We start from the raw sequence: 11,750 nt of genomic DNA, 5'->3' as shown, positions 1-11,750 counted from the left end.
ATCCTCAATTATCAATCGCAAGAAGCGGGATACAGATATCTGTTTACATGTTCATAAGAAGTAATCAGTGTTTGATGTCGTAGCCACTATAATCTTATAGATCTATGTGATGATAATATCAACAGAACACAGGCATGCAAAGCAATACGGTCATTTTCTAAAATTGCTTTACTAAGTATATGTAATTCAAATTCTGTGTTATCAAAGGTGGGAGCTCGTAGCTCACCACCTCCAGATCCAGCCATTTTGGTCTGAATCGGTTCGAATCCAAGAGATTTCTTGTTGGTTTCTCTCAAACTTTTCACAGAGACCATGCATGTTAGATGATGATGAAAGTAATTCAGTTTCTGGAATCTCAAAGACAACAAGTCATGCTCTCAGGGTGTATTGTATTCACTAACTCACATTAGACAAAAACAGCCGTTAGGCTAGTAAGAGAGAGAAAGAGCGTATGAGCTCATCCAGTCATCCCAACCGTTTAAAACAATGCCCTATGAGACACTGTCACTTGCTCACATCTGAGCCCAAAAACCAAGTATCAAATCTCAACCTTTGATCTTTAACAAAGTGAAAAAATACATAGCAACTAAGCAACATGAAACTTAAATAAATCAGTTTAGACTAGACTTGGCATTTTCAACCCGATCCGTTAATTCGATCTGACCCGATCCGACCTGACCCATTAAAATTAGTATTCGGGTGAGTAATAAACAGGTCGGCTGGTTAACGGATCAACCCATTAATCACTCGTTAAAGAACGGGTCATTTTGGGTGAACCCGTTTCACCCGTTGACCACCCGTTTCACCGTTATTGAGGACTTTTGTGTAATTTCAATAGTCCTAATAGAAAACCCTCAGTCCCTCACGACTCTCTCTCGCTCATGCCATTGCTCTTTGAAAGATTGGTGTGCTCCTTGGCTCCGGTTATCTCCCTCATCTTCTTCCCTAAAAAATTTTACTGAAATCCACCACTCTCTCTGGTAAGCTCCGATTCCCTTCCACCTCTTCTTTCATTTTTTACTTTTGTTGTGCAAATTATGCTTTCTCTGTGTGATTGGATTGGAGATTTTGGGTTTCTAGGGGTTTTTTTTGCTGCTCTCTCAAATCTCAATTTTCGTACTTTATTTCTTGATGATCATTAAATTGCATCTCAGGTTGCTTTTCAAGAAGACCATAAAGTTGGGGGATTCTAAAATCTCTTGCCCTTCTGGCAGCTGCGATTGCCCTCCTCTTTTGTCCCTCCTCAAGATTGCTCCTGGTAATCCTCTCTCTCTCTCTCTCTCTCTCTAAAATATGGGTTTTTTTTTTTTTTTTTTTTTTTTGGTTTTGGATCCAATTTCTTATGTTTTTGTTTCTGAGTTCTTCTCAAAGTATGGATTTTTATTGATTGGAATGAAATTAATCCTTACCATGACATCAATTGGGGTTTTGATATTTGTTTTTGCTAATTTTGGATTTGGAGCTGCTCATGTATTGGATTATATGTGAGAAATGGAACCCAATTCAGATTTAGATTTACATTTGAAATAAATAATATGTTTATAAAGGGGAAGAATGTTGTAAAATTTTTGTACCTCAAGTATTTTGAAATAAATAATATGTTTATAAAGGGGAAGGTTTTATTATTTCTCCTTTGATTTTTGTAGTGTCCTCCATTTGCTTTTGAAAAAAAAAAAAAAAAAAAAAGACTAACAGGTAAAACGGGTGACCCGTTAGCTTAATAGGTTGGGTTTGAATGACCCTTTAAATTAACGAATCTGGTTAAATCCAACCCAAATCCAATAAACCCGATTCGTTTATAGGTCTAGTTTAGACCATAAACATTCAACAGAATCGACTGAACAAGTCGTCCACCTCGATCAGTGGCTTGCTTGGCCATTACCAGGTTATGGATCAGTGGTTCCATTCAATGCTACGCCGTGTCGCTATAATATCCTTGACATCTTTCTTGATCTTTTTCAACTCTCTTCGGATTTTGTTAATGGTGGGTAGCTCCACAGGAGAGTTGAAACCGTGTTTTTTCGATAGCATCTGGCACTCAGTCAAATAATTGTGTTGAGGTAGTAAAGCTCCCTAATGGATGAATCTACAGACGAAGATGACTTGAAAACTTGTTCAAGCAGTCTCTATTTTCAGAAATTGGTTGTGCCTGGGAATCCTGTAGATACTATTCAAAATATATTGAGCCATGGGAATTTAAGAACAGTGTGTGAAACTCATTTGCTTATTCAATAGTGTACCAAGTTCAAATGTCTAATGAGTAATGAGTCTGCCTTCTTGTTGTTGATTGAGTCATGAACACTATGTTGGAGCAATATTAGAAAATATGAAAATATTACAAGAATTTTAATGATAATAATCATAATGAAAATCACAACACAAATTGTATACAAAATTTAATATAAACAATAGAGAAAGTAAGAAATATTGACAAACTTGGAGATCAAGGCTTGCATAAATGAAATGTCCTAAAAACATAATTTCGCCCCTACTTTTCTTTTTGTATTTCGGTAGGCTTCTGTCTCTTAGGATTTAACAAGCTATAATCCGAAGTTGAAGCACTTCAATCTTCTGACTATGGCAACTTTATATATTTCGTATTCTCTAGATACGACTCAAAATTTGTCAAACGAAGAATGAGAGAAACAGAGTGGGAAACCCTATTTCTCAAGAGTAAGAATTTACTCTAATTTTCTACTTCTTTTTATTATTTATTAGACAGGTGAGATGCTTGAGTTTATATAGAATTCGAGCCATCCCTTTTGAAATATTGTGACTATTGCTTAAAGTTCCAACGAACATATGTCATGTGCAACTCATGAATTTGAATTCAACTGTAACACTGGACTCTTATTTTTCATTCATAAAAAAAATTAAATATTATAAATTAATAGTATAATATATAATTTCCACAATCCCCACATGAATGGAAAATTAGAAGAATTTGAGAGTACAGACGGACAAGAGATGCATCGAAAGAGGTGTCTTTTGGACTTGAACCTACCCTAGTGAATACTTATCGGATTTACTTAGTGAGGCAGTGGATGTGGAAGATCATGAACTGTCCTAATATATTACGGTTCATATGGTTGTGTTCATTTTGGTCTTAAAAAAATCTCGGATTCATGAGAGCTTTAGTGAATTTAGCCATCTCATTCTCGTAGAACCAACCCCACTTTAACTCTTACATAGGTGACCACTAATTAAGAATACTCTGCAATTTTCCTCTTATTTATAAGATATCACTGTCATTAAATATAAATACACACCCTAAAACTTCTGTTGACAACACACTTCTTCCTTTGTAAGAATGAGGTATATAGTGTGTAACTTCTTTGAATTATGCCCATCCAGTTTGCCTATTGAACTTAGACCATGGGATCTTCAATCAACTAAGTTACGTTTCCGCCCGGCTAATTTTTTACTTATGTTGACTTTAGCCTCATTCATTTCGATGATCAACTTACTCTGTAGTCTAACCTTTAATAATTGGATCCACTACTAGGTTGACTATCTTTAATGGTGTGCACAATTCATCTTATGAAATTTTATTTCATATGAGAGTAGTTGTTTTCTAATGTTAAGTCCTTGAAACTAGGTCTGACAATTCTTGACACGACCCGATAACCCGACACGACACGACACGAAATTAGCAGGTGTTCGGGTAGACATGATAACGAATCGGGTCGTTATCGGGTTACCCAATAAGCACCTGTTAAGATAACGGGTTGGTTTGGGTATACAAGTGGGTAACACGATACACAATAAGCAAAATATTAATTTAATAATTTTACAACCCTAAAAAAAATACTATAATAGTTATATATATTAATTTAACAATTTTATACCCCTAAAAAACTATAATAATTATATATATTAAATTAAATATTAAAAATTGGTGAACATTGGATTGGCTTAAATATACATGTCATTCAATTTCTTAAGTGACACATCTCGACCAAAATCAAGTCGTGTTGGCTGTCACGTGAGGGTGACGTAGCCATGTGCGCAGTGTGGAAATGATATTGAGAAAAAGAAATGTGAGTAACTAAGAACCAAGCTAGCTAATTTACACTAAACAAATATAAGTGCACATTTCGATATTTAAGTATGATACACCATAATCAGAGCATAGGTAGCCTAAGTGCAGTCATGCAAGACAAGTACTAATTATACAATACCAGAGGTGGTCCTACATTAGTGATAATTTGTCAGAACCGCCGTCAATTCCTCGTAAGCCACCAACAAGCACTCCTACCTAAAACCTAGAGGGGCGCAAAACAGAAAATGTGAGTGGGCAAAAACAAAGCTTTTCAAAACCATTTCAATTATCAAAGGTAGTAACCCTTCATCGTAAAACCTGTATAATTTCCTAGAAATTAGAATACATATCTATATCACAGCTATGCTCAGAATAGCAAAATTCACAGGTATACAATGCCAAAAATCTCAGTATAACAAATTAGGTAAACTAGGTGAAGTAAGTCAATGACAAGTAACATATCAGCCGGAGTCACCTAATATGACCTGTATGGCTGAGTCTATAGCTCATCCATCCAGCCGGAGTCACCTAATGTGACCTGTACGGCTCAACCAATAGCTCAACAAGTATGCTTACACACAAGTTGGAACCACCTAAAGTGGTCTATATGACAAGACTGGGTGTAAATAAATATGCTCAAGTGCTACGATCACATGAAGACTGTGCGAATGATCACAGGTCACCTACGAGTCAAAACCACTTATAGTGGTATGTACGACAGGACTGTGCACCTAACTTGGATCCAAGGTGAGCGTGTGGTGCGAGAGGTGAACATCACGTGAATGACTGTGCCCTGACCACGGGTGGAAGCACTAACACCGGGGTGCATGTTATGAGCTATAGATACATCTCAGCATAATCATGCAACTCACATCCATAATCTATAAACTCACCTGGAACTTACCTAAACGTCCGCAGCGTCAAACATAAATATGTGCAACTACTAAATGCATATTCTAAATATAAAACATTTGGCATGGCATTTTAAAATACAAGTCCATTTAAACACGTTTTCTGGGAAAATACCAAACATAAATATATACACTAAAAACCAAAAGCCCACTCATTGATATGTGGAAGGATCGTAGCCCCTAAGTCTCACTTGACTATGCTCGTCCTCTGGAAAAGTCTCACCTATATGCGAAACAACTATTTTAATGTTATTTTTAAGCACATATACAAAACCAGGTAATAACTTCTCATACGTTGCTCAATGGGGGTGTTTAAATATACCAACATGACCTGCTTAACCCCACGAACATCCCCATATTTTAGAAAAAAAATTTCGATGTCTCACGTGCCAGCCAAGGCACGGCCACAAGTAGGCATATGCCTGGCACGCTGGACGGAATCCCTAACGGCATTAGGGAATATTCCGTTAAATAATGGAATATACCATTAAATATACCTAACGCTGTTAGCATATTCCATCAACTTTGACAGAATATTCTCCTCCTTCTTCCTTGTTTCGCCAGAGTCCGACGCCGGCCACCGCTACTATCGCCGGATTCTGGGACAATTTCAAACCTTAATATCTCATCCATTTATCAACCAAAATTCATGAAATTTGTACCAAAATGAAGCTTAGGACCAAAGGAACACATCTTTACCACTTTTAGGACCTAAAACCAACGAAATCTTATCAGAAAAATTTGTGAAAATCGGCCAAACCCTGCAACTCGATAAACCCAAGTGTTCCTACGTCAAAACTATTCTAAAATTGATCCAAAGTGCTAGAAAAGCAAGAATAAAACCTTCTTAAGTCTCAAAACTACCTGAAACCTTCGCAATCACGTCGAAGAAATTTTCACCCTTCACCGAAGATCGGAGAACTCAAGTTTTACAAGTCTTCATATCCAATCAAAACTATATCTCGACTTCTGAGCTTGTAAGGAGCATGAAAACGACTTCCACAACTTCGATCCGTCAGTGATGAAGTTGGTTGAGAGGTTGTTCATACAATTGTGTGGAAATGGAAGAAAAATCTGAGAGGGGAAGAGAGAAAAAAAAGGTCAACGGGTGTGTGTGTGTGTGGTCCAGGTTGGCAACCAAACAAAACAAACAAAAATCTTAACTTCCAATTGGGTCCAAATATTTAGGAAGGAAAAGATTGGTCCCAAACCCTAAGCTCATTCACACAACACACTCAACGTTCAAAGGCATAAAAGTCATTTCCACGCTATCGAGGACAAAATATATTATAATTCGGGACGGGTTGTCACAGCCTACCCCCCTTAAGAAAATTTCATCCCCGAAATTTCGTACTATAACATGACAATCCACTAATAATCATAAAACAAGTATGGATACAAATCTCTTATACGGCCTTCTGTCTCCCAGGTAGCTTCCTCCACCGAGTGATTTCTCCACAAAACTTTCACTAAGTGCACGGTTTTATTCCTCAAAACCTTGTCTTTCCAATCCAAAATCATCACTGGCTCCTCGTCATAAGTCAAGTCTAGATTAATTTTCAGTGGTTGAGGAGGCATCACATGTGATGCATCTAAGACATAATGACGAAGCATGGAAACATGAAAAACATCGTGTACTTTAGATAACTCTGGAGGCAACCCAAGCCTGTAAACAACTTCACTGACTCGCTCGGTGATCTGATACGGTTTGATGTACCTAGGACATAGCTTACCTTTTTCCTCGAATCGTACTACACCCTTCCATGGTGATAACTTCAAAAATACCCAATCACCAACTTTATACACCCAGTCAATGGCATGCTTATCTGCTAGACTCTTTTGTCGATCCTGGGTCGTATTCTGAGTAGTCTCTTCTACAATCTCAGGGCCCACCAATACTCTTTCACTAACCTCCGACCAGCATAATGGCGTACGACAAGACTTACCATAAAGTGCATCAAAATGTGATATACCAATGCTCGAATGGTAGTTGTTATTGTAGGCAAACTCCATCAAATATAACCGCTGATGCCAGACGTCACCAAACTGTAATATAGAAGATCTTACCATATCCTCCAACATATGAATAGTCTTCTCAGATTGCTTGTCTGTCTGAGGATGATATGCCGTACTGTAAAGTAACCTGAAACCTAAAGCCTCTTGAAATGCCACCCAGAACTTAGAAGTGAACCTAGGATCCCAATCCGAAATGATACTAACTGAAACCCTATGGTATTTAACAATCTTCGATACAAACAATTCAACTAATCGACTTAAAGAATATTTCTCCTTCACTGGAATAAAATGCGTTGATTTAGTAAGCTAATCCATAATCACCCAAATACCACCATAACCATTTCGTGTACGAGGAAGTTTATACACGAAATTCATGGTAATATTTTCCCATTTCCATTGTGGAACGGGAAGTGGCTACATCAATCTAAATGGCTTTTTCCTCTCAGCTTTGACCTGCTGGCAAATTGCACACTTACTCACATATTCAGCAATTTGTCTTTTCATACCAGGCCAGTAATAAAATGGTTGAATGGTATGATACATTTTAGTACCTCCAGGATGCATTGCATATGCCAATATATGCGCTTCATCAAGAATTTCTTTCTTTAATTCAGCATTATTCGACACGTACATTCGTCTCTCTTGCATAAGTATACCATCAGACTCTCGAACTCTAAGATCTTTCTTTTTCCCCTGTGAAATAGCCTAAATTAACTCCTGGGTTTCTTCATCATTCATCTGAACCTTGAGCACACAATCAATTAAAATTGGTCTAACCTGGAAACTAGCAAGCAAAGCTTCCTCCCGATCTTCCACCCCTAACTTTACTTCAGTGGATCTCAAATTTGCAAGAAGAGGGATACGACAAGCGTATAAAGCATTAATTCGGCCTTGTGACTTCCTATTAAGTGCGTTTGCCACCACATTTGCACTACTAGGGTGATACTCAATCGTGCAATCATAATCACTGAGCAACTCTATCTACCTTCGTTGTCGAAGATTAAGATCCCTCTGGGTGAACATATATTGAAGACTTTTATGATACGTAAAAATCTTACATTTTTCTCCATAAAGATAATGTCTCCAAATCTTCAAGGCAAAAATAATGGCTGCTAATTCAAGATCATGAGTAGGATAATTCATCTCATGAGGCTTCAACTATTGTGAAGCATAAACAATCACCTTATCATGCTGCATCAACACACAACCCAGACCATTCAAGGAATCATTACTGTAGATCTCGAAATTACCACTATCATCTAGGAGCACAAAACAGGTGCATGAGTGAGACAATACTTCAACTGTTGGAAACTTTGCCCACAATTATCGTCCCACTCAAATTTAACATCTTTTCTTGTCAACCTTGTTAGTGGTAATGCAATAACTGAAAAATCTTTAACAAACCGTTGATAATAACCTGCTAGACCAAGGAAACTCCGTACCTCTGTGACGGTTCGTGGCTATCCCTAATTCTCAATGGCTGCTACCTTTTGAGGGTCCACCTGAATACCTTGGGCGGATATAACATGTCCCAAAAATACCACTTGATTTAACCAAAATTGGCATTTGCTAAACTTAGCATACAATTGATGTTCCCTCAATTTCTTCAACACCAAAGTAAGATGTCGAACATGCTCTACTTTAGACTTACAGTACACCAGAATATTATCAATAAAGACAATGATAAACCTGCCTAAATATGGTTGGAATACTCGATTCATCAAATCCATAAAAGTTGCAGGTTCATTAGTTAATCCGAATGGCATTACAAGAAACTCATAATGACCATATCGAGTCCTAAAAGCTGTTTTAGGAACATCCTCACTTTTAATCTTCAATTGATAGTAACTAGACCTCAAATCAATCTTCAAAAATACACAGGCGCCCCAAAGCTAATGAAATAAATCATCTATACCTGGCAATGGATAACGGTTTTTAATTGTTACCTTATTCAACTGCCAATAATCAACACATAACCTCAAAGTCCCATCTTTCTTTCGCACAAATAAAACTGGAGCTCCCTACGGTGAAATACTAGTCTAAATAAAACCCTTATCAACTAATTCCTGCAACTAAATTTTTAATTCCCTCAATTTAGCAGGAGTCATTCAATAAGGAGTTAAAGATATATGATCTATACCTAGAAGTAAATCAATAGTGAACTCCACATCTTGATTTGGTGGCAATCCAGGTAAATCATCAGGGAATACATCAGGAAAATGCTTGACTACTTGTACATCCTCTACACTGTTAGGAACATTATCATTCAGCACCACATGAGCCAAATATCCCTAACAACCTTACGTTAACAACCTTTTAGCCCTTATGGTAGAAATAACACCATACCTCACCCTACCACGATCGCCCACAAATGTAACCTTAGGTAACCCAGGATGATGAAACGTGACTGTCTTCCCATAACAATCTATATTGGCACGATTGTAATGTAACCAATATGTGCCCAAAATAACATCAAAATCAACAATATCTAACGGGATAAGGTCAGCCGGCATAACAACATGCTATACTAACACGAGACATCCTGGATATACACAACTAACAAAACATTTTTCCCCTTTAGGCATTGCAAACTCTAAATTATACCCAAGAAGTGTAGGATGAGGTTGCGTCATCTGAGCAAATGTATGAGAAATAATAGAATACCTAGCACCACAATCAATTAATACTCTAGCAAAATGACCAAGAATATTCAACGTACCTATGATCAAATCAGGATTATTCTGAGCATGCTACAATGTAATGTGGTGAATACGTAGCACCACATCCTTACCATTTTTAGGACCTAAAACCAACGGAATCTCGTCGGAAAAATTCGTGAAAACCGGCCAAACCCTGCAACTCGATAAACCCAAGTGTTCCTACGTCAAAACTATTCTAAAATTGATCCAAAGTGCTAGAAAAGCAAGAATAGAACCTTCTTAAGTCTCAAAACTACCTAAAACCTTCGCGATCACGTCGGACAAATTTTCACCCTTCACCGGAGATCGGATAACTCAAGTTCTACAAGTCCTCAAGTCCAATCAAAACTACAGCTCGACTTCTAAGCTTGCGAGGAGCATGAAAACAACTTCCACAACTTCGTTCGATCCATGAGTGATGAAGTTGGTTGAGAGGTTGTTCGTACAGTTGTACGGAAATGGAAGAAAAATCCGAGAGGGGGAAAAAGAGAAAAAGGGTCAATAGGTGTGTGTGTGTGTGTATGTGTGTGTGGTCCAGGTTGGCAACCAAACAAAACAAACAAAAATCTTAACTTCCAATTGGGTCCAAATATTTAGGAAGGAAAACAATTGGTCCCAAACCCTAAGCTCATTCACACAACACACTCAACGTTTAAGAGCATAAAAGTCATTTCCATGCTATCGAGGACAAAATATATTATAATTTGGGATGGGTTGTCACATTAAATATTTTTCTTAATGGGTCATAACGGGTGTGACACGACACGACCCGTTAAGATAACAAGTGTTACACGAAAATGACACGAACAAGACAGACACGACCCGTTTGCCACGCCTTCTTGAAACATATGTTAAGACTTACACAATAATTTGCTAACACTAGGAAGTAGACTTCCCCCACATTTAAGGTATTTATAAGATGGTTTCTAACCTTGACATACCTTAAACAATTACTCATTATGAGAGATGACTTCTTGGTTATCTCATTCAAATAATAATTACTTTTCCATTCTTCTTAAGTAAAACTCATATATCAAAAGATAAATAAGCTATCCCCACATTTTTTCCATAAATGTGGTTGGTTTTAATGTTATCGTTAAGTTGATCATATTATATACTTTAGGAAGTAGGAAACAATAGAGATAGACTTTATCTATCATCTTAGGCCTTCCTGCCTCACTAGCCATTATGGAAAAAAAAAAAAAAAAAAAAAAAAAAAAACTTCTTGGCTTTCATCCTTTACTTACTATGACTAACATGCATGACCCAATGGCCATGTCCATTCATATGCTTATTTAATCAGCACCATCGTGTCTAATTCAACTGTGTATGCCTACTCAATAAGCATCAATTACAATGTCTCGATCCTCATTCCTTTCTATGAAAGACCCCACAATTTTAGTGTATAATTTATCTTAAGGGAATTGGTTTTGGTTTTATCCATGACTAACATGAACAAATAATGCAAGACTTTCACCATGACTAATACAGGTACATGCAAGACAATTCTGAATTTCATACTACTACCTGGCTTCTTTTACTGGTATTTCTAGTCTCAAGATGTAGTCTGCATATTTTATATTAGTGCCACAAGTTCTGGATTGCAAATGTTCCTTCTAATGCCCTGCAACAGCTTTTGGCAAAAGGAGCATAGACATTTAACATTTTGTGCTTTAATTTTAGCGACCGTCATCACCTTATTGTGATAGCTATTAACAAATATACTCGATTACTACAATCATGATATGTCCTGAAAATGTTCAAACACATTCTCATTACCAACTATATATTTGTTAGTGTCTTCACAGTCTGCACATGCTTTGAGACATGACCAAACTCAAAACGATCTTTATGCAGTTATTCAGACCGAATACACCACCACCATAGTATCTTTCCCAATTAAATGGTGCGCATCAGTTAATCTGATAACTAATTGCAATTTTACATCAAAAAGGTGTGTGAAAGAAAAAAATGGCATCTAAGTCGCAGATTCAATGACTATTGCAAATACTAAATGAGATCCAAGTGTAATACACTGTTATCTTAAAAATTGCAAGAGATTCTAGAAAATACATACATCCT

The 11,750-nt window shown here is 37.1% G+C and overlaps 1 long non-coding RNA gene across 1 annotated transcript; it reads left to right on the top strand.

Annotated features, from left to right (window-relative positions):
• The first annotated feature begins 863 nt into the window (after positions 1 to 863).
• Positions 864 to 1,276, top strand: LOC125473552. Its single transcript, XR_007255402.1, has 2 exons — positions 864 to 980; positions 1,155 to 1,276. It is a non-coding gene; the product is annotated as an uncharacterized LOC125473552 (long non-coding RNA).
• Positions 1,277 to 11,750: the final 10,474 nt, after the last annotated feature.

This window comes from the organism of the source record quoted next, unplaced genomic scaffold, assembly GCF_019419815.1.
Source record: "Pyrus x bretschneideri cultivar Hongxiangsu unplaced genomic scaffold, Pyrus_bretschneideri_v1 Contig9, whole genome shotgun sequence".
Lineage (NCBI taxonomy): Eukaryota > Viridiplantae > Streptophyta > Magnoliopsida > Rosales > Rosaceae > Pyrus > Pyrus x bretschneideri.
This window is presented reverse-complemented; position numbering and strand designations above follow the sequence as displayed.